Source organism: Cavia porcellus, unplaced genomic scaffold (assembly GCF_034190915.1).
Source record: "Cavia porcellus strain 051 isolate PalLab524CR breed Dunkin Hartley unplaced genomic scaffold, mCavPor4.1 scaffold_17, whole genome shotgun sequence".
NCBI lineage: Eukaryota > Metazoa > Chordata > Mammalia > Rodentia > Caviidae > Cavia > Cavia porcellus.
The window spans coordinates 34,989,444-35,013,883 of record NW_026947500.1 but is presented as its reverse complement, the minus strand read 5'-3'; the positions used below and the strand labels follow the sequence as shown (position 1 = coordinate 35,013,883).

Sequence of the window (24,440 nt, the reverse complement as noted above, 5' to 3'; positions counted from 1 at the left end):
AATTTCAACATAGAATTAGAGTCATGATAAATCCCAGAAAATTAACCTGAAATCTGGCCTCCCAGAATAATAGGAACTTATGTTGGTCAAAAAAGAGAAATAGACATTTTATATAAACATGTTCTGAGCATGATTTATCAGTGTTAATGACTTATTTCCTTTAGATCTGCATTTGTGCTCTCAACTGGGGTCCCACAGATGTGAAAGGAAGCCTGAACAGGACCATTTTGTACCCTGGTTTCTCAACCTGTTCCCTTCTCAGAGGGAAGAGACAGGATGTCACATAGCAGGAAATGTAAAAACATACTATGAGACTCAGGACATTCAGCTGATCTTGGGTGAAAAAAATTACTGTGTAACTTCACCAAGGATGCTTGCATTACAATCTCATCCAATTGCAGACAATGATGATCTCGTATAATACCATTGCCCAGGCCTTGTTGAGGATAAGGTGGGGGAAAACACCAGGATTGTGTAAAAATTGTCATTTACCTGACAGTTTGCCATTTACTTCATTGTAAACAGCTGTTTGATCAATTCATTCCGACGTTCATTAGCTTGACACATAAGATTATGCTGTGCTGCCAACACAATGCCAGAACCACCAATGATTTCCTCAAATTCACTCCAACAAGCAGACAGTTTACTCTGAAATAAAAATTAGTCCGTTTTGTTTGGTTGCTTTTTTCAATTGTTTATTCTTTTCAGCCATCAATTTTATTTAAATAAATCAGTCATGTAGCAAATACATAATCAATTTCAGACTCAAGCAGTTAATACTGGTTCTAATACTTGCCTTCATCAATGATCAAAGTGGACATTCCACATTAATAAGACATCTGGGTGAGAATGCTACATACCATAGGTCACAGTGCCAGAGCCGATGGTCACAGGCAGTTTACCAAAATGAAACGCACTCTAACAAGAGGCCTGTTGTGGAGGGGGTGGCCCGGATCACTGGGGGAGACACATGGGAACTCTGCTTTTCTCACATTCCTGCATCTGTACTCCTCACAAAATCCACAGTGTGTCTGTAGCACATTCCTACAAATTCCTAACACTCCTCTACAACCTAAAAGAGACTACAATACAATAATCATCTGTGCCATTACTTTGTGTTAAGGTGTCATTTCTCACCACCTGTTCCCTTCTTGGAGGGAGGGACAGAATGTCATGTAACAGGAAATGTATAAACATGCTCTGAGACTCAGGATCAGGTGTTTAGATACTGTGTGCAAGTCTCATCACTGACGGTGACACTGTGGAGTATTAAATTGAGCTTCTAGGTGAAACCCACATGAGAACTTCTCTGATTCATTTGCTGTGGGTGGCTGCCAGAAGCACTGTAAAGCAATAGGAAATCATTAAATGAGTAGCGTCAGCAGCCATGGCAGAATGTGCCCACTGATTTGGGGAAGGCACCTTGGAGAAATGAGGCATCTCCATTTAAAGATTGGAAATTCCTCTTCTGGCCATAGAGAGACAGCAAGTTACTTCTCAAGTGTAGCCCACATGTCACTTGGGTCACAGTACAGATTTGGAAAGCTGAATGCAAGAAGCAAATTTTACTGAGCATTCCCTTTTACTAAGCAGCATTATCTCCCAGGGCTGCTTTGTTAGAGCACAGTAGATCACAGCTTGTGGTAGGTGAGGCCGCAGCCCAAGCTAAATGATTTCATTAGGCACATGCTGACTTAGCCCAGATTGTTCCCTTCGGGTCTCAGATCCTACATGGAACTGAATCATCTTCCATCATAATTACCGGAAGCATCAGAAACAGCTGTTGCCTCCTCCCCATTGCTCACGACGGACAGCAGACAGCCTGAGGGTCCCATCATCTGACAATGACACGCCTCATTGCAGGGTGCATACGTGTGCACTCGTTAGCCTCAGCCAGAGCCATTACCTGCCCTCTTGCTGCTGAGTACAGTGGGAAAGTTTTCTCTACCACAGAGCACAGTGAAGACAAGAAGAGTCTCCCACTAAATACCCGTAAATCTTTTGAAGAACTGAAATTTATTAATTATTCCCTCACTGAGCTAGACTCTGGACCAAGGACTCTATAAAAATCACTTCATTTCATCCCCCCAAAATAGCCCTGAAGTTTAAACAGGAGATTATCATGCACTAGGGTACAAAGGAAGGTAAAACGTGTATCTTTTCCATGTACAAAGCCTAAAATATGAGAAACAGCAAACAAGGCTTCACTGATCCAAAAATTCTACATAGAGAGTAAATCATGATAGAACTCCATGAGGATTGATGATCACCTACTATATGTTAGGCCCTGAACTAGAAGTTGGGGGCACAGTGGGAGAAAGAAGTGTGAGCTTTTCACTGGAGGGTTGCAAAGCAGATGTTTTCCAGATTGTGTTTGAGGCATAAGGACAAACGTTGGTAGAGGATGCTGAGGTACCACAGCATCCATAGACGGGAGCTTCAGTCTAGAGATGAAATTTTGCTCTGAGAAGTCAGAGAGAGAGACAGATAAGGGCAGAAAAGAAAGGTGGGAAAATGTAGGCTTCATGTAAGTATGCATCCTTAAAATCACATGAGGAATCAAGAGCCCTGGCCCCTCCAAGACCTATTCCTACATGATGGCTATGGAATACCAGAAACCAAATACTCTGCACTACTCTTAATGCTGTGGAGAGCAAACAACTTCAGAATCTGTTATACAATGTCATTTCTAATAAAAAGATGCACAGACACAAGTATATATACACAAAATTTTACATAAATTTTCTTGTGTCTACAATGTTCTAAGATCACCAAGACTAAGGAATTTAGTAGGGAAAAAATGAAGTTCTCACCAGGATTAAGAACAACCCAGTTACCAGAAGGTACAAAGGCTCATGAGAAAAGTCAGTTGCCCCAACAGACTTGGCACTGGGGAGGGGGGCACTGGCTGCCTGTGATGAATGATTTGGGGAGTATTTGGAAGTATGTTTCAGGAACAAATCAGACACCCAAATGTGACTTGCTGAGCATGACCAAAGAAGAGAATGAAACCGTGGAGTGGTTTATAGCAGTTTGCAAGAGGGACAGCCTATATATTGCCATCAATTCATCCTCACAGTTGAAGGAACATACACATACCACAATGTGAATCCCTCTGGGCAAAAACAATATTTACAAAAACCTAAGAAAAGGGTTAAATTTAAATGTTCTTTTATTATAGCCTCCATGTTCATTGGAAAGAATGCAGGAAACCCTAAAAGAACTGTAATTCCAGAGCCTAAGAAGTTGAATCAATTCTATATGGCCCTAAACTATAATCCCATCCTTGATTTCCCACTAGAAGGTATTGGCCAAGAACAAACAGCAACAATGCACTTTAGTCCTGAAAACAGCCAGGATGAGATTAGAATCTAAACCTTCTTTTTACATATTAAAGATTAAATCCAGGGTCTTTATGCTGAGCTACTTTACATAGCAGTGAAGGGTGTTTTGTTTTGTCTTCTTATGTTTTTATTTGGGGATGAGGTCTCACTAAGTTGTTAAATTGTGAGACCTTCCCCTTGCCTCAGCCTCCCACAGTAATGGGATTATAGGTATAAGCTACCACACTTGATTTAGCTCCCTATTTTTTAATGATGAAGGACTAATCTGCCTAACCCTATATAGGCAAAAAATGACAGAACTAGACAAACCCAGTTCTCCATGGCTCCAGGCAAAACCACTGCACTGCATTATGTCCCTGAAAGGACTCTGAGGTGAGACATTCCACTGAAAGGTGAGACATAATTGTTACTCAGAAAATATCTGTTCTCCTCAGTACTTGCTTCCTCTATGGAGCAGACAAGCCTGGGACCCCATCCTCCACATTTCCACTGAGCTGTTCTGTGCTAATATAAATCATGCCAGTGTGCTGCTACCTTCCCAGGATTACTTGCTTTGTCCCTGCTGAATACTCCTTCTTTTTCTTTATAAGGTATGCTTATCATTAATGCAGGAATTCAATTGCTTATTGGATTTACTTATTCATTAACTTGATGCCTGGCACACACCACTCAGTGCTACTCCTCAGAATGAAATCACCGTATCTGACAAAAGGTGATAGTTTACATGTTTAGGCTGGACATAAACTGAGCTGACTGGAGATCAGTGTTCCTGTATTATCGCCTCCAGCAAGCTGTGCTAATCCCATGGCCTGTTCCCTACATGTTTGCTGGGATCAATGATAACAACATATATTGCGGCTGCATGAGCAGAGGTGAGAAAGGAAAATGGCCTTTACGGGGATACTATTCACACGTGGTAAATGAAGCAGTAAAGGTTTTGTCCAGTGCTTGATGAGAAGGACCCTCAGGAACAAGTGATTCCCTGCCCCAGGGGGCTGGTGCAGTGAGTTGTTTGATCCAAACAACAAACTGACACAGTTGTGTTATCATGAGTTGACAAAAAGAAAGAGAATAATTCTGATTTCATCCAAATTGCATTCGTATTGAAACCAACATTGCATACATATTAACCCTGTATACCCAATTTCCTTTGAAGTCTTGGAACATATAGCTCATTTTGGAATGGTCTGAGCTGGCACAAACAGACTAGAACATACACTGAGGCATCAACATGTATTTATAGTTTGGTGTCAGACACAGCAGTCTGGGCCAGACAGAAGTGTCAACAAGAGTGACTTACATAGAAGTAATATTGGAAGGAGATACAAAAGCATAAATAGTAAAATCAGATATAACTAGGTTCAAAGACCTGCTATTCCCATTATTTTCTGAGAGTTGGAACAAGTCACCTAATTTTTTCTTTCTATACACTGGTGATAATACTTACCCTGGATGGTGTATATGCAAGGGTTAAAAATGATGATGGAGAAGAAAAGACAACCCTTCCTAGTTCATTACGATGATGATGATTTCATAAGAAACAATCAAGAGCCAATGTAGAAAGCATGGATCGAAGTCTAGAGGATAAACCAAAAGATGGACCAAAACCATAGCTCAATTAGTAAAAGAGTAATAAACCAACCACAATTCAAAAAAGAAAAAAAAGCCAGATTATTTTATTCACTGCTCACTACACAGCTCATTAAAAAAGTAGTCTGTTTGCCTTCTGAATCTCTCTCCCAAGATGTCATTCTAGAAATTCTAACCACTCCAACTCCAGACAGCTCAGCATGACCCAGTAGCAGTAGAGTCCTCCGTCTTCTCTTGAAAAAGGAAGCTCTTTATATTGCTGAAACTCCACAGAGCACAGAAACAGAGTAACTCTATTCTGAGTTTTCTTGCTCAATGTAATAGGATTTTGTCATGTTTTTTTAATGAAATTTTCATTTTCATTGATACATGCTTACACAACATAATGATTCTTTTCCTTGTGGGAAGTTGGTACACATACTTAACACATGTTAATTCTTTTTTTATCCTGTCCTCTTCTTCCTTTTCCCTCAATTTCTCGGTCCTTTCCTATTTGCAAAGATCTATCTCTCTCTTTCCTGTTATTTGTCCGCATTTTGCTCTTTATTTAGATTTGGGGTTTCTCATAGAAGAGGAACCATGTGATATTTAAGTTTGTGGGTCTGATTTATGTCACTTAACGTTACAGTTTCAAGGTGCATCCGTTTTCCTACAAATTACGGAGCTTTATCCTTTGTAGCAATGCAGTGCTTATTATTTTAAATGGCATCTATTGTACTTGGATTAAATAATTTCTGAAAACCATTTGTGGGCCAAAACTTTTTAGGTCTCTGAGGCATAACTCTTAATTGCATCTAAGATAAAGATGCTTTTCATTCTTCTTGTTTATATTTTGTGCAAGATGATTAAAACATGCCTCTCTCTACTTATGATAAATTTTATTTGTACCTCTAACTATCCACAAAACTGTAAATTCCTTGAGGACAGGGACAATATTATTTCCATGAAACTTAATCTGCATACCAGCATAAAATAGGTATATGTACAGGATAATCAAAATATATGGTTGATGTTTTTTTAAAAAATTGTCCCCCTCACAAAACTCATCTGAACTTGAACATATTTATCCATCATTCTTACCATTTTCAGGAAGTCCTCTTCCTGAGTGTCTTTGCCAGTAGTGACAAAAATACAGTGAATGCTGCTATTGAGTGTTGCCCAAAGGAAAGGCAGGCTCGTAAGAGCATCACTGTGTCTTCCTTCAACTTACTCACTGGATCTGGCATCACATGACTTCTGGCTCTTCCCCAAAGTCAAAAGTACCATAAAAGGTAAATCCTTTGAATTAATTTAGGACAAAATAGCCACAACAGCACAACTAAAAATATTCACAAAGAAAAACTGCAGACCCACTTCACAAAATGTCAAGATCAATGAAATAATAGTACTTGAAGTGAAGGAGACTATTTTGAGAATTAATGACACTGTGTCTTTTCTTTTGTTTTATTTTTAAAGTTTAATTACACTGTATCTGTCAGCTATCGAGCCTCATAATCATGTGCCTATCAATATCTTTGTGAATTCTATGAGCCTAAAAGCAATTACGAATGTGATTGTATGTCATAGTTTCCTCTTCAGACTAAATATCTAAAGTCATCCCGAAAGAAAGGTATACTCCAGACTAAAGATAATAGGTTGAGAACATTACCAACTCAGTTATTACTACTAAATCGGTTCAGAAAACTAAGATTGTACTTCCAAAGAGATAAAACTCCATTTTTATCTTTTGCAATGGAAAAGTTCATTCACTTCATCCAGAAATACCTAAATTCATTTCATCCATAAATACCTAAACCATTTAGCATTTCTAATTTTTTGTTTTCTTATTATTTCTAGTACCAATTCAATCTAGAGCCAAATTTTATAGCCCCAGTCTTCTCTGAGGCATCATAATTCCTGTCCCTAAATAAAAGCCGGTCTATTTGCAATTATATATAAATCAACTATAAAGTAAATTAACAATAGGGATAATAGCTATTATGTTATGGTTTGTACTAGATGTTCCCTCAAGGCCTCATGCTCCCATAGGTGAGAGTTTTCAGAAGTGGCAGCTGGATCTAGCGTGTGTGAATGTGATAACTAAATTAGTTCCCTGACTGGGTGTGGATAACAGGAAGGTCCACCCTGGATGTGGGTGGCACCACCTAAAAGGCCTGTAGCTTGGGATGCAAGGGGAAAGCTCCTTGGTGCTTCTGCCTGCCATGCAATGGACTATTCTAACATCCCTCTGCCATAATCCCTCTTGGAGCCATATAACTATGAACTTAAATTTCTACACATTATGAGTCAAAATAAGCCTTTCCTTCTTTAACTTGTGAGTGTTGTATATTTTGTCTCAGCAATGATAAAAGCAACCATCATATTTATTAGATGTATACTACCTATAAACTCATAGTTTGATATGAATGATCACATTTACACTTCAAAACTACTTTCTGAAAGAGCACTACTGATATCTCTATTTTGTAAATAAATACAGGAGTGTTGTCACTTAAAGGCAAAAGCACGCAAGTGGCTCATTTTAAGCCTGTTCTATGTGGCATAGAGAAGTCAATGAACATGGGTAAATGACAGTGGGTTAGTATCCACTTTCATTTATCCTGTAGGAGCTCCACTAGCTATGCCACTTTTATGATTTCTTTCTATTTTTTTTTTTTTATTTTGAGACAGGATCACTGTGTAGTTCAGATTGGCGTTGAACTTGCTATATAGCCCAAGCTGGGCTCAAACTCACAACTATTTTTCTGCCTCAACTTCTTGAGTGCTAGGATTACAGGCATGCACCATCATGCCTGGCTGTCATTTGACATGATTTCATCATTACAACATATCTTGAGAACTGCATATGCTATCAGGAACACTTCTTAGCCAGGAGCAAAGAAACGCTATGTTTTGATATAGGAGATTGAACATCATAAGCTATTACTGCATTTGTCTATGAACACTATAAGGAACAAAATTTCATAATTTCCAAAGTTCCAGTAAGGATGCAAGAGAAATAAGAAAGGAATTCATATTTATACTTATTTATATTTCTGTAAGCCATGAAGTTGAAGAACTACTAGTAGACATAGAAAAATATTTCAGTTAAGGTAGGAAGAAAATTATATCATATCTAGTCCATATATTTTTATGTTTATGCACTTAATTTTACTTTTTAGCCATCAAAAATCATAATGTGATAATATTTGGTCTTCAGCATACTTTTATTACTCTAAGAATGACACTGGGTGAGCCCTGTAGCAGGAATCTTACCTGTTTATGGAAAGGTGACACTTAGTTCAATGAATATCATCTGTGGATTTTCTTCTTCTGAGTAAGAAGCCCACTTTCTTGCTTTTTAATATTTTTTTTAAAAAACTGCAGTCTTCTCAAGAGACGACTAGAGACCTAAAACTAAGTGAAAAAATTTGAAGTTAATGGGAATGAATCTATAAACATGGTATAAGGCATCCAAACTAAAAATCCAGTTTCATAAGTGATGATAGAAGGAAAGTGAAAAGGAATCAAAATTAAATTAGATACATAGAAAAAATATTTGTGTAATCGACACCCAAGGGAGGGAAACTCTCCTTATCCCAATGTATCTTTCTGTTTTTTTAAAGCTATCCTAGTCACCTTGGAAAGAAGAGTTGAGAAAATGATCCTGAAAAACTTTAAATATGAAGCAACTTTAAATTCTATCCCTATGTTAAAAGTCTCCAAGTGACCTAACCTAGTTCACAGTAGAAAACACTGAAAGCAAATGTGGTTCACTTATTTCAGATTAAAAACTCACACTGCACTGCCACTTAGTACCTCACTCCCTTCCTCCTTGTCTTGGTAAACCAAGTCCCCTGCCTCCCTGACCTTGTGGCCCTTCTCTCTGACTTTCTGATATTGCCTCCCACCCATGAATGATTCCTTTAGTCTCACTGGCTCTCTGTGATTTCCTATCTACTAACAAAGATAAGACATAATGAAATTAAAGCCTTGAACAAGCAAGTAGAAATGAGGCAGATTCCCCATGTTAATGTCAACCCAGAATGCAATCAATGAGTTCTACAATGTCAGTCCTTATCTGGATTTTAAAAGGGCAGATGTCAAAAGTTCGATGAAGCACACAAGACAATTGAAAAGCTGAAACACAGAGAAGGATGAGAGTTAAGGAGAGATTATGCAAGCCCCAAAATTTTGGCAGATGGTGCTAAATTAAGAACAATAATAACAGAAATACATGCATTTATTAACTATCTATCGGGTGCTAGGCAAGCATTTTACATAGGTGAGTTAATCTCTTTATTACTTTTTTAGAGAAGAATTATAATTTTGTTAGTAAGCAAAATGAAATACAGATTTAAAGAAACTCCTCCAAGGTTATGCAATTAAAGAAAAAGAAACTCAGTGAGTTCTATCAGCCTGGAAAACCTGTTAATATTGATACCATACAAAATCCTTTCCTTACTTTTTTTAGAATCAAGAGTAGAGTGTCTTTTAAAATTGCATCAGTGGATTTTTCAGACAGTGTTGTTGTTCATCTCAAATGTTCAAAACCCTTCAATTTAGATGGACTCTGCCCCACTTTAGCACCATCAGCAGTGGGGTTTGGTTTTGTTTGTTGTTTGTTTTCAGTTCTCTGCAGGCAATATCCAAATCCATATCCACATTAATTGGTCAGTACAATGGATCATTTCCACTTCCCATTTCCTGGTCCCCTTCACAATCTTTGCAGTATGTCATTTCTGGGTCAGTGGTTCACTATGACAGTACAGAAAGACTCAGAGGATCTGCCAGCTGTTTGCCAGATGGCAAAACTGTAGTGAATGGCCACTGAGCTACAGGCTACTGAGTAGTAGTTGAAAAGTTCTGTTATAGCACTTGTGGAATTACACAGGGTGTAACCCTGGGATTCAACTCATCCCTGGATGAGTGCTAAATTTGAATAATAATAAAATAATATATAACATTTGCCAAGTGCTTCTGAATACTTCCTGTGGACTATTTCTCCAAGCAAGTTAGATATATATCACTTAGTCTCCACAGCTGAAGGGAGTACATATTACCACGCAACTATTTTATAAGTAAAGAAAATAAAGCACAGAAATATTAAGTAGTCCAAGTCCTCATAGCCAGAAAACAGGAGAGGATGCATTTGAACTCTGAAAATTCGATTTCAGAATTTTCCAATTGTTACCTGTAGCATGTTCCAGTAAGGCAGAAGTCTGGGTTTTATTTATTATGATATATTGGTACCAAAAAAGAAAATTCAGAGCCAACACATTAGAAAAACACTAGTCTTCTCTTGAAGCCTTATTGATAATGGATAATTCACCATGATAAGGAACATAATAGTAGCAACTGACTGATACTGTTTCCTCCTCTGCACAATGACATATATCTTGTTATACAATATTAAAACAACCCTATGAGACAGCTTTTCATACCAGTTAATAAAGAAAAAATATGTTTCAAAACACATGCATTGCCCAAGGACATATGGAGCAAAAGACAAAACTGTTGTCAGGTATCTATTACAACAGTAAAGCTGTACAACAAACCACACTGACAATGGTAGCTTCCAGACACCCTCATGTATTTAACCCCTATTATCCAGATCAACAACTTGGCTCAGTTTTGTGGGGTAGTTCTTTGTTCTTCTTGGGATCTCTCATTCATCTGAGGTCATCTGTGGGTTGAGGAGGCATTTGGATGATCTTGGTTGAGCTCTCTCAGTTTTAGAGCTCAGCTGTAATAACTGAGTTTACTCAGGTCTTTTTTACATGGCACAGACAAGAGCCTGATGATTAGCACTAGAAAGGTGCAAAATCTTCTGAAAACTGTAAGACTGGCACATCATGCTCTACCATGTCCATTAGTCAAAACTAGTCACAAAATCTGCTCATGCTCAAAGGCTGAAAAATAGATATTAAATCATACTGTACAGGCTGTAAATCTACACAGGCATGAACAATCATGATTTTCTTTTGAAATCTGGTAAGAAGCCTCCATGATCCCACAACTCTAATATTCTGCATTCCTTAACAACCCACATGATGTAGATAATGACAAGACCTGGTGCCAGCTGGAGCAGTAGCTGGGTAACCCTTGGACGATGATGGCAGCAGCCTCAGAATACCTGGATGACTTGAGGAAATGAATCCCAGGAAACCAATTCCCTGGGTAGCCCTTTTCAAGCAGGGAATCCAAAGATTGTCTTCTCCCAATGAAAATTTTATACCCCTCCACTTGTCTTTGGTGGGTTCTTACTGATGATTCTTGAAATACACTTAAGACATCATTCTCCCTGTCCTTATTGAAAGTAATTAAATTTCTTTTTAATGGTGCTAATCTTTTCATTAGTCACTGTTTCTTTAACTCCAAAATTTCACATGATGTCTTTAGGGGCAAAATTTAAGTTTTTTACATATTTCTGCCCTGCCTTTCACTCTATATTCTCCTATAAATCTGGCTAAAAGCAATCAGCAATACCCACAGTATCACCAAAAAACAGGGATGACTTGAAATTTGTTCTACAAAGTTAATTAGTCTGTTGCACTTATACCCAGCCTCATATAGTCTTAAGACAGGGGCAAAATAGAGACAAATTCTTTGCTAGAATGTAATACAAATAGACTGCAGTTCATTGCCCAGATCTCCTTCTTCCTTTCCAGTTGAATTCTTCTGAACCTGACTTCTGCTGTCCACGTTCCTAGCTTTCTGGTCTTGTGAATTTCAACCAGAATCAGCCATCAAGCTCTGTTCACAATATTACAGGACTTTGTGCTAGCCTACATCCTCAAAACTTTCAAAATTTCCTTTGAAATCCAGTTCCAAAGGCTTCCAAGCCACATATTCAGGTCTGGTCATAGAAATGGCCCCACTTCTCTGGCATCAATTTTCTTTATTAGTCAGATTTCTCATTGTGGGACCAAATACTTGACATTCATAAACTAAAGGAAGAAATGGCTTATTGGACTCATGGTTTCAAAGATTTCAGTCTATGCTACTCTGGTTCCAAGAGAGGATCATAATGATAGGAGAGAATGGTGGAACAACATTGCTCAATTCACAGTGATCAGGGAAGAGAGTAGGAAAACATTGCCAGAGAAAAAAGCATCAAGGAACCAGATGTAGACCACCAGTCCCACCTCCATGACCCATCCAGATACCCCAAGTAGTGTGTTTTATACTGTGTTGGGTACTTTCAAGTTCACAATCCAGTTTAATTGTCACATAAGCCTTTAGTGAAATGATAGCAAGGTATGGATAGAGAGAAAGTAGCCTATAGCTCTATATTAGGATTTGGTATGTCAATAAGCCCTATGCCCTTGGACTCTGAACTACATAAGTCCCTCTGAGATACACTAACCTGTCTCCCATAAGTAGGACAGGATGGTTAGAAGGAATTAGAGTTAAGAATGTCCCTTCCCTCAAGTCAGCTCTTTGATAACACACCAGTGAAAACTGCTTCTCTTGAGGGTAGGGCTTAATGAAAATAGAATCCTCTGGCATATTTCAAAATGGTTCTTTTTCTCTCTGTTTCTGCCACAAGCCTGAGGAGATTTTTGCCTTTAATTATACACTGTGAAACCCTGTACAGTTTTTAGAGGCAAAACTCACAAAAGCGTGGGGGCTCTTAGCACACGGCTTCCTGAAGTTCCTGACTCTCAGAATTGTCTACGTTAAGCCCCGAGGAATTTATCAATTACAATTCAGACTTCCCTATCCCAGAAGTGCTTTCTAAAGAGTTTCCTGCTCTGTTGAGTCGTAACGATACACATTTGCCCATCTTTTTTTGGAGGGTGATGTCTTTCCCTGTGACGTTTCTCTGAAACATCAAAAAAGAGTCATTGAGTTCTAGGTTTGCCCTGTATATTTTTTTCTTTCTTATTGCTAGGGTACAGTGGCTAATTCCTTACATGCCAAATGGAGAAACCAGAAATTACTTTTCAACATATGTTTCATCTCTATGATTCACAAGTTCTTGGTGAGTCAGACTTAGTTTCATTTGGCTTGCTAGAGAACTACAAGAAAAATGAAAAGTGAAAGACAGATGAAGGTGTCTAGAAGGGGAAAAACATTAGATTGGTAGGAATAATCTAAGGACATTTTTCTGTAGTCTTTATATCCTTTCTGGAAAAATCACGTAGCTCTAAAGAGAAGAGTGGATAATACAATTCAAGGCAACTTTTGCTAGTGGAGATTTATCTCAAATATTTGAAGGAACTTGAAAGAGTACACTGTAATGTGAGCCCAGGAAAGCTACAATTCCTTGAGCCTTAAACAAAGTTCAAAACATTTGGGAGGATGTCCAGTTTCTTGCTCTTCCTTCAACCTCTCTGTGTACAAAACACTGTAAAAAATTACCATATTTGCATTCATCCTTTTAACTTATGTTTCATATTCAGCAGTAGTCACAAGATAAGAAACTGCACCTAAATCTGTACTGACCAATATTTGAGTTTCAACAAGGTTAAATTCTCTGATGTTTTTATGGCTCTGAGTGTTTCAACTTGGACCACCTATTGTGGGGCATCAAAAAGAAATATATCTTCAGCTTTGATCTAAATGAGAAGCAAAGCAGAAGGGTAATATTCTTTGGTTCATTTCCACTTTACTCAATCATCATCATCATCATCATCATCTCTAATGATTTATCACAAAAGGAGTCAGGCTATTAGAAATTATATTTTTAAAAGGCAACTAATGAATAAAGACACAAAATTCAGCTAGTCGAAAAAATAGCTTATTCTACACTGCAGTCTGCTCCTCTATTAGGTTTGTGCAAAGTCTATTTCAGCTGACAAATATCTTGATTCAAAGAAAAGAATATTTGTTTCAGGTAATGTTCTTATACCAGAAGGAATAAGAAAGGTAAATTCTGAAACGAAGGATGTCCTGGGGAAATAGCTTGGCAAATGATATGACATTTTTCTGTTCTTGTTTAATATCATACAGGAATAAATATGGATGACATGAAACCAAGTAAAAGAAAAATTCTTAGCATAACAAAATGTGAAATCAAAATAGTTCCTCAGAGATCAGCTGATCCAACTTCTTTATTTTCCTGATGAGATCTGAGACCTGGGAAGTAAATTTCACTGCACAAAGTAACCCAGATAGTTAGTAGAAGAATTGAACTTAGGGACTATATCCCTGTACACTACCCTTTCTAATCAATTTTGGGAGACTCAAAAAATTTTCTATCAATATCTGCTTCTGCCCATCCACAAATTTTATCTCCTCTGTCAAATTAACAAATAAGGGCTAAATTCCACTGCATCTAGCCCAAGAATGGTACAGAAAACTTCAGTAAATATGTATCACTTAAGGAGGTCCATGATAAAATGCAGGACATGGTGAACTTCAACAGCAAATATTTATTTCATAACTCCATCAACCTCTAAGTGAAATTTAGTATTTTTTTCCATTACAAATGTAGCAAAAAAAAAAACAGTAGTACTAGTAATTCCTAAAAATAGTTCCTAAAATTACTATAGAGATTAGACATTTTCATGTGTTCTCCATTATTAATTTCCATAATGATTTTTAAACTTTATCAGATCTACTTCTAGGTAATAATATTTAATGCCTTCATAAAAAGGTACATATATTGCTATTTCACAAATGTGATTTTTAATATTTGGTTATTTGTTTTCTTAGTAATCATATGTAATTTATTTTATGAAAGGCCTTGCATATGCACTTTCATGTAGCTATACAACATTCTGTAAAAAAGATTTTCTGTTTCACAAGATACCTTAGAACCTTTTGGGGTCTAATTTAAACATTTCTAGCTTATAAAGAGTGAAGGAGCCTCTTAGCAGGGGAGAACACCTTAAAATTTATTTGCAGTTGGGGAAAAGACTAAATGTTAGACCTTAAAACAAACTTCTTTAAGGAATTTAGAAGTATGTTTGTATTCACCACTCTTAGCAATAGTCTTGAGCGTTAAAACAAAATGTAGTGTTCACAGGTTCAAATTAAGAATCCTTATTGACCACTTCTATGCAACCTTCCCTGAAGGGCCTCCTTCTTCTTTCCTAACTTGGGAGACAGTATATCAGGAAAATTACTGTCTTAGTTACTTTTGACTCATCGCTGAGACAAAATACCTGATGCTCAAAGTTGGGAAAGGCAAAGTTTATTTCTTACAATTTTTGGAGGTTTCAGTCCATACTCAGTTGGCTCCAAGCAAGGGTGGCACAGAGGGATCACAATTCATGGTGGCTGCAAACAGCAAGAGAAACCCACGAGAGAGAGAGAGAGAGAGAGAGAGAGAGAGAGAGAGAGAGAGAGACCTTCTTCCTGCCATTACCTTGTATGCCGGCTCCACCCCTATGTGGGTTTAGCACTGACACCATCAATCCAAGCACTGGACAATGAACCAATCACAAATGCAAATGTATGAGGCCTGGGGCCCACCGACATAAACCATTACAATTACTAAATCCCTGAGACTAAGTGGCTGTGCTGTGACATACTACCATGAAAGAGCTGGATCCAAGAAGAATAAGGGGTTCCTTACCAAATAAAGAGGATGCTGGCAGCAGTGTAAACTGAAGTGTGAACAATGCAGGCAGGGATAGGAAACCAAACAAGTGTAGGAACTGTGTGCATCAGAGACCATAACTAGCTGAATATCAGAAGTTCCATTTCAGGTAAAACACAACCATGTCAAACACCACAGGTGAGCCTTTATGTTACACGCTATAGTCTCCTGGCTAAGAATTCAGATGCTGGTCCAGACTGGTAGGTTTGAATGGTCCAGCCTCCTCTCAGATATAAGTCCCTAGGCAAGTTACTTCATTCCCATGTTCCTTGACCTTCTTGTTCATAAAATACAAATCATTAGTATATCTAGGGTTAAGTGAGGACAAAACAAACTTCAGAAATATGTATATAATAGTTCCCTGTATATTGAAAGCACTCCATGAATGTTTAATACTAGTCACAGCAATCACTGTGAACTATGCTCTCCAACTCATTGTAAAACTGGCTCTTTTTGAAGGCATAAATAGCAACTGACAATAGGCGTACTCTTGGGTTATAGATGTAAAACCACTTAGCATCCTTTTGGACATTTGAAAGATGTACTTCCTTAAAATAATAAATCCTTATCAGTCAGCTTGATGAGATCTCAAGGCCTTACATTTTAGGGCATCTCTAGAAGGGTGAAACATGCAACAGTTTTTAAAATATCCTGCAGAACAGAATGAAGATTCTGTTGGATTTGGAACACATTATATGACTAAGGATAATTATATTTATGGCCTGCCAATTAAAACTGATAATAATTTTTAAAGTAAATAAATGAGTAGTGGCACCTATGCATAGTACTTAGTAATTTCCTGTATTGCTATGACATTTGAAGTCCACACTTTAGTCTTCTAAACTATGTTTTTATGTAGATCCTGATGCCAGAGGAAAGTGCCAAAGAGTGGCCCATGGTAAAGATCTAATAAATGCTACTGAATAAATGAAGACCAACTTTATAAAAGAACTCAGCTGTGAGAAGTAAGCTCCATAAAATTCACTAATACACATGAACTTTATATTGTTTTTTAATTTTTATTGGCCACAGATGGCTAGCCTGATATGCATTAGTGTAATAACTATGTACAGATTGTGTGCATTTGTCTAAGGTGTAAACACAAGCATCATTTTAAATGTGTTACTCTGTCTTCTTTGCTGCAGGTATCGTTGATGGCACAGTGACTTGGTTGAGTTGTTATCTTCAGGTTTTCATTTCAACCCATTACACTTACATAAGTTCGGTCAAAATATTTTATGCATTTGTTCCTCTAAGAAAGAACAGCCTCCTTGCTATATGCAACAGAGACTTCTCACACTGTTTTCCCAATCCTCATACTCTTTTCTGTTTCTCATCCATGCAGGAATGACAGTAGCAAGTCTAATCCAATTGTTCTTCATTTCTCAATGAAATGTCCAGAGAAATCCTCATGTTTATGATTGTCCAAGATTGCAAATTGATGCTTAATATCCTCAGTTGACTGATTGATGGAAGAATTAGTGAGTTTTATTTCTAAAACATTTGTGTAAAAAGGAAAATGACCCTGAAAGAGTCATTGCCTATAATGTGCATTCTGCAATGATTCCCCAGTTGAACCTGTAACACTATTTCTCACATCTATTCTCTCCCTCTCCCGTTAGCTCCAGGACCCACACGCTGCTAAAAAGCCCTGCACATAATGCTAATGTTCCCAGGCATCTAATCACTCAGGATCACAGAGTCCTCACATGTTTCTTCCCACTGCAGCTTAGGTTTCTGTTATGCCTTCCTCCCCACTCTGAAATACAAAATTTTGACTTCCAGTAAATACCAGGATTTTGAAGAATGTTTGATGTCCTTGGGGCCCAGGGGAGCCATCACCTTTCTATAAAAGCACACAGGCAAATGCAAGTTTGAATGTTGATAATACATTTTTTAAAAAAATAAGAAGAGATGAAATATTCTGACATTTATTTGAGAAAATATTCAGAAGAAGGCCTGTGGGTGAAGTAGAGGCAATGAAAGCAGTTGACATTTTTGAAGGCCTTGATTGGGGTGATACTACAAATACAAATGAAATAGATGTTCTTAGCTAAAGGTAAACTTGTACATAATTGTAACAAAGCCAAAAAAAAAAAAAGTATCAGTTGACCTGGCAGGAGATCAGTAAGCATCATAGACATGTGCTCAAATTGGACTTTTAAATGTATCATTAAATTTGCTTCTAAATAAAATGTACAGAAAACAACACATTCACTCACAGTATATATTGACAAGCCTTATATAACATGCTTCCTTAATTGCATTTCTAGGTCTTTGATAATCTAACTTGTTAAAATGCTGTAATACTCCTAATCAGTCTGATCATCTGGCAGCATCAGAAGCAAGCATCTGTACTCAGATGGCTTTCTGAATGGAGGTGTTCACTTATACAAACCTACCATTTCTGCCTCAGTCTTATGATGTCTGGAAAACAGCATCAGCTTCACTGTGTTCAGAGCCTCTCTTATTGTAAGTACATTAGTAAGTGTGCAAAAAAATTAACCCAGTTTATCATATAGCGCTTTCAGTAGTCCACAAGCCTATTTTAAGCACAGATAGTTTTACTAGCTTCTTCTGTTATCCAATAATAGAAACTTGCCTCTGAGTCCTCACCATATATTAAACCCAATAGAACAGTTGCTATTATTTATCATAGTCATTTACAGATGAGATTCTAGGCCCAGAGAAATTAAGCTACTTGCCCAAGGACATATTCCTATTTAGCTGAAGTGCTAGCCTTTGGAATAAATCCTGTGTGAACGCAACAACTGCTCTGAACTATTGCATAGCATGAGAGAGCGAACCCTTTAACATACTTCCACAATTTTCATGAGGAAAGATTACCCCTAAAATACTATTAAATTCTTGGAACATTCTTTTTTTCTTCTGTAGATGAAGTGAGGTATCTAATTGATGGCGACTTCACTAATCTATGGGTCACTAATGCAGTAGTTCCCAATCTTTTGGGTACTAGGGACCAGAATAATAGAAGACAAATTTCCCAGAATTGCAAATGGGGGAGTGAAGGAAAGAGAGATAGAGAATACAGGGATGGCTTGGGGATGATTCAGGCATTATATTTATTGTGCACTTTTTTCGATTATAATGTTAGACTCTCATGAGGAATATACAACTTAGATTCCTCGAACATAGAGTTCACAGCAGAGTTCAAGTTCCTAAGAGAATCTAATGCCACCTCTGACCTGACAGGAGGTAGAACTCAGTGTTATTGTAAGCAAAGGGCATCTGTAAATACAAGTAAAGTCTCCTCACTTGCCACTACTCACCCTCAGCTGTATGGCCTGATTCCAACAGCCCATGTATGAGTATCAGTGCGTGGCCCAGTGACTGGAGATCCCTACTCCAGTGAATGCATCTGATGGGTTGAGTGTATTTCATATAGTAAGTTTAGTCTTTTTCACTTTCATCTGGATGAGTGATAAGTGGTGAACTGCATCCAACATTGAATTTTACTTTAGGTAGACAAAGTCAGGTTTCATCTTACTTTCATATTTTCTCAAAATAATGTCAAAATATTTCATCTCTTCCTATTTGTAAAAAAAAATTGTATTATCAACATGCAAATGATGAGGAAACCTGAATTTGGCTCTCAAACTAAAATATATCCCCAACCTAACCACTAAAGAATATCAGAATGATATTTTGGGTTTCTGTTCCTCTGACATCTTTATTTTGTTTTTATGTTGATTCAGAAATTAATCCAGAGATACTTGAGGTTTTGTAATCTATTACTGTATAATAATTCATCCCAGTATATGGTAGCTTAAAATAAAAAGTCATGCTTTTACCTCAGAAATTGATAATTCAGAGTAGAGTTTGGCAGGGTGGACTCCTCACAGCCCCATGAGGCATCAGAAACCCAGCTAGACTGGAGGATGCATTTCTCAAAGTATTCACATGCTCAAGTTGGTGGGAGCTGCCAGCTCGGAGGTTAGCTGGGGCTCCTGGCCAAGGGCCAATTCCTAGTGCTGGTTGGGCTTCCTCACAGCATGATGGCTGCATTTCAATACTAGGTGCTCCAAGAAAGCCAGATGGAAGCTGCAAGCATGCTTTGGAACCAGTCTCAGTAAGCCCCTAAATACTTCTTTGTTACATTCTATAACCAATCAGATCCATAAGCAAAATCAGAGTCAGTGGCAGAAGAGTTGCCCTCTTATAGTACAAGGAGAAACAAGAAGGTTGCACTCATAGCTAATCTGCCAAGAGTGTATTGATTGAAATTCTTCTTAACTTTCAATGTTCTGAAAAGTAAAATTATATAAAAAGTAAAAAAATCATGATCTCATATGGAATTTGAAATATCATTAGAATTATTTGGGGAAGTATAAGAACAATATCAAAAATAAAGTCTATTCCTAATTTCAAATCATCTTCATTCATATAATCTTCAGCTCTATGAGGAGTGACTAGTAAGGTAAGAGTCTAGCATTTTAGAAGAATTAAACATTCCATATATAAAGAATTCAAAGATTAAACTCCTAAAATTAAATATCAGGCAAGAAATGGGCTAGAGGGCTGGGGATGTGGCTCAGTGGTGGGCTTCTTGCCTTGCATGCACAAGGCACTGGGTTTGATCAAGAGGGAAAGAAAGAAAGAAAGGCAAGAAGAAAGAGAGAGAGAAAGAGAGAGAGAGAGAGAGAGAGCGTGCGTGCGCACGACAGAGAGAGAGAGAGAGAGAGAGAGAGAGAGAGAGAGAGAGAGAGAGAGAGAAACAAAGAGGAAAATGGACTGGAAAAATGAACAATATTTCACAGAGGAAAAAATACAAATGGCCAAAAAATATATGAAAAAATGTTCAACACCTTTGGCCATTAGCGAAATATAAATTAAAACAACAATAAAATTCCACCATACTCCAGAAAAAGTGGCAATCATTAGGAAATCAAACAATAAAAAATAGTGCAGTTGTGAAGAAAAAAAAACTGTCCTAATTTGTTAGTAGGAATGCAAATTAGAACAACCATTATGTAAATCAGTACAGAAATCCCTCAAAGGCATAAAATTAGAAATTCCATATGACCCAGCTATTCTCCCACGTATCTTCTCTCAAAAGCTTAAGTCATCATACTTCAGTGATACTTGCAAATTAATGTTTACAGCAGCATGATTTATAATAGCTAAGTCCTGGAAATGGCCTATATACCTACCAACAGACAATTGGATAAACAAAATGAGGTATCTGGCTGGGGATTTAGCTCAGTTGCATAAGGGTCTGCCTCGAAAGCATGTGGTCACTAGTTCAATCCCTGGTACCAAAAAAAGGGGGAGGGGGTATCTATGTATAATGAAATACCACCTATCTATGAAGAATGACAAATTTGAGGAATTTGTAGGAAATGAATACTCCTGGAAAACATAATGTTGAGTGAAATAAATCAGATACACACCCTCAGATACATATGGTATTCCTCATTTGAGTGAGGCAAAATACAAACAAAGAAAATTTTAAAAAGATGGATAGAAAGCGAAAAGAAAGAGGTTTCACACAACAGGGAAATGGTACAAGGGAACAAGGCAAGAGGGAAGGGGAAAAGAAAGGGAAAATGAGAGAAGAAAGCTATGTCACATACAGGAACCTAGTGACTAGTCAATATAAGTATTATAAGCCATAACATGTGCTAAGACAAATAGTATCAACAGGTACAGAAAAGATGACTGGGGAACCAGAGAAGGAGGGAGAAAGGAAGGAAAGGAAAAGGGATAAAGACGTGTTATATGTATATGTAACCCCTCCTCAAAAAGAATGTAACCTGAGTTAACTACAGGCATGTACTAATAACATGAACAAGAAAACAAAAAAATTAAACATGCCAAACTCTCATCAGACATCAATATAAAACTTCTTCTCTACCACTAAGTCAAAGTATTTATTGCCTGTTTTCCAATTTATAAATGTTCCTGAACCAAACTCTCACCAGGAAGATTTTTAAAATTATTTCTCATCTGCATAATACTTTTCCACTCATTTACTGTTCTTTCCAAATGCATTAAAGGATAGAAAAAATAGTACTCTTCAAACTGAAGTTCCCATTTCAATTACCTAAATTGAAGAGGTTAAACCAAGTAATCAAAAGAGTCTTTGAACTTCTATTTTGTTACAATTTCAATTAACTCTAACTTGATTAGCAAAAGTTTTCATCAGATGCACACAAAATAAAATTTTATCATACCCTAACAAAGAAGATAACCAGACACTCAAAGTTACTATTACAAGCCACTTTTTATTAAAGACATTCACTACCATTGACTATCAACAATTAGAGGTGCTTGTGTATGGTGATAGACTATACATTATTGGGATTTGTTTGAATAAATGTGTAAAACATTTATCTAAAATGCCTCTTCTACATGAGAAAGAAGAAATATTCTTATTCTTAATAAAGTCCATGAACACAATTTTTTCCCTCATGGAGTTTATGTAGCCTTTAAGGAAAAAAATATGTCTAGCCCTAGCTCTTTATGGCATAAATAAGAGTTTTCCAGGGAAAAATCAGAAAGCTTTATCGGGGAGACCTAACGACATTGGGGAGACATCATTTGTGTCCTGTACTCCCTAAAACTATTAAGAGTCAAAAGTTACATCCTTTTCCCAATTATTAAGGGTAGTATTTCTGTATAAAAATCTTAAAATTCATCAACTTCCAATTATGCTAACAACTAAGAGGGAAACAAAAATGTCTTACATTTCACTGCTTTATTTCATTAAAAAGTAGAACTAGCAATAAAGGGAATGGTGATACGTGACAGCCAGTTACTTCAAGTCTTCTTCACATCAAGAAAATATGACCTAATGGATTACAGCTATAAATACAGAACAAAAGTTAGTTACTTGGTTATAGGTTCATTTGGCTGCCTATTTACAGGAAATACATGAAATGGAGATATAAATATGCAACTAGTATAGTGAACTTAGAGTATGAATTAGGAAAATCCAGACTGTGATAAATGCATAATGATCCGCAACATTAAGTGTGGAAGAAATAAAGGGATGAATGAAGAGGCTAATGATTGAAAGACTTAAAAGACTCACTAAATAAAAATAATAAGACAAGCAATTCTACAGTCCAGTAATGCAGACTGGGTTGGTTGAACTACAAATGTATTCTTTGATACTGTGATTTGAGCAACTATTTCCAAGATGATAATATGTAATCTATTAACAGGTGATTTCTTACTGTTATGTTTTTTTTTGTAGTTCTGTATTATATGTAACCTTACACTGCTTTGTTTTGTTTTGTGTTTTTCTCTTTTTCCTCTTAAATAAAAAAAAAAGAAATGTAAGGAAAACATTAAATTATTTTGGAAAAGAGGAAGGGAATTATGATTGAGACGGCAGAAAGGACAACTTCTAAGAAGATCAACAAGTAGTGCTTCTTGATCTGGAGGTGATTTCAAATGAGTCTTCCACAAAATGGTTTATTAAACTACACATTTGTTTAGCTTTGTGAATTATGGCCTCTTTACAATAAAATGAAAACAATTTTATTTGTATGTTTTAAACTATATGTGCACATAACTCAAGTTTTTAAAAAATGTAGAATAAATCACAAACTTTTTTTGTCAAAACTTCTAAGACAACACTCATGTATGAAACCAAGATGAATATACAACTTTACATATTTATTCACACAAAGAAGGGGTCAACATTCATGAATTAAACCTCCATATTAGAAGCTATCAAAAAGAAACAATAAAGAATAAGAGATAAAAGTATTAATTTAAAAATCATTTAAATTGGGTCTGGGGATTTAGCTCAGTGGCATAAGCGCCTGCCTTGCAAGCAGGCAGTCATGAGTTTGATCCCCCATACCGATAAAAAGGAAAAAAGACAAATAAAATAAAATAAAATAAAATAAAATAAATCATTTGAATTAAAAATATAATGATAGAGAAAAACAATAGCAAGATTAACCCACAATAAACAAAATTAATCATTGGTAAAAATTAACATGTAACCTAATTACACAAGCAGTGGATACTGAGAAGTAATGAAATAATATGACATAAAACTAGAAATATATACAAAATGACAATTTCCTAGAAGAGTTACACTGAACTGAGTAAATAATAAATTAAATATCTGAATTCTTCTAAAAAGATAAATTGGTTAGTGGTAATAAAAATAATCTTTCCATAAATATTTTATACAGTAGTTCTACCAAAGATTCAGATATGATTCCACTATTATACAAATCATTTCAGAAAAGAATAGAATTAACAATGTATGAATCACTTTTCAACTACATAAAATTTGAAAAATAAGAACCAGTAATATATTAGAAGAAAGGAAATGTTTTTCAAAATTCACTCACATATGTAGATACAAAAAATACTTTTAAAATATCAGCAATCTAAATGAAGCAATGTAAGAAAATGATATCGCATCTTGACTGTTGTTATGGCTTATACCTAGATGTTCCCCCATCCAAAGCTTCTTACACTCACAAATCTAAGCCACATGAACCTGGGATTAAGGTATGTGGTGCTCCGTTATTCTACTCACTGAAATTAGTATAGCTCTGAGTACAATAATGGGAAGGTGTAAATGGCACCAATTAGTATAGACATATAGCCTGGGTGGAATATAAAGGGACAGAAAAGAAGGCTGCTCCTTGCTGCTGCTGTTACTGCCTGTCTGTCCATAACGGAGTGTTTGTCTTCTGTGATGCCCCTCTGCCATGCTACCCTACCTTGGAGCAAACCAGTTATGAACTGAAACTTCTACAAAATCTACAAACCTTTCGTCCTTCAACTTGTGGGTATCAGGTATCTTGTCTCAGCAATGAGAAAAATAACTAAGACATATTTTGTTGTGAGAGAATTATGATCATTGCTATTACACTACCTAGCCTTGTGATGTACATGCCCTTGGTACTAGCTTATGGCAAGAGTTTGAGGATGTTTGGAGTTGATGGGTGGAGAAGATGCCATTGAATGATATGAGGCAAACT

General features: G+C 36.8%; 1 long non-coding RNA gene across 3 annotated transcripts in view; it reads right to left on the bottom strand.

The window, feature by feature from the left end:
* LOC106026234 (uncharacterized) overlaps nucleotides 1–24,440 on the bottom strand; it is a 353,400-nt gene that overhangs the window by 87,096 nt on the left and 241,864 nt on the right. For all 3 annotated transcript variants that reach the window (XR_001199852.2, XR_010040204.1, XR_001199853.2), the window contains exons 2-4: nucleotides 8,190–8,330; nucleotides 4,792–4,921; nucleotides 493–648 (exon numbers count right to left, since the gene is read on the bottom strand). This is a non-coding gene — a long non-coding RNA (uncharacterized LOC106026234). The remainder of the gene's footprint in view (nucleotides 1–492; nucleotides 649–4,791; nucleotides 4,922–8,189; nucleotides 8,331–24,440) is intronic.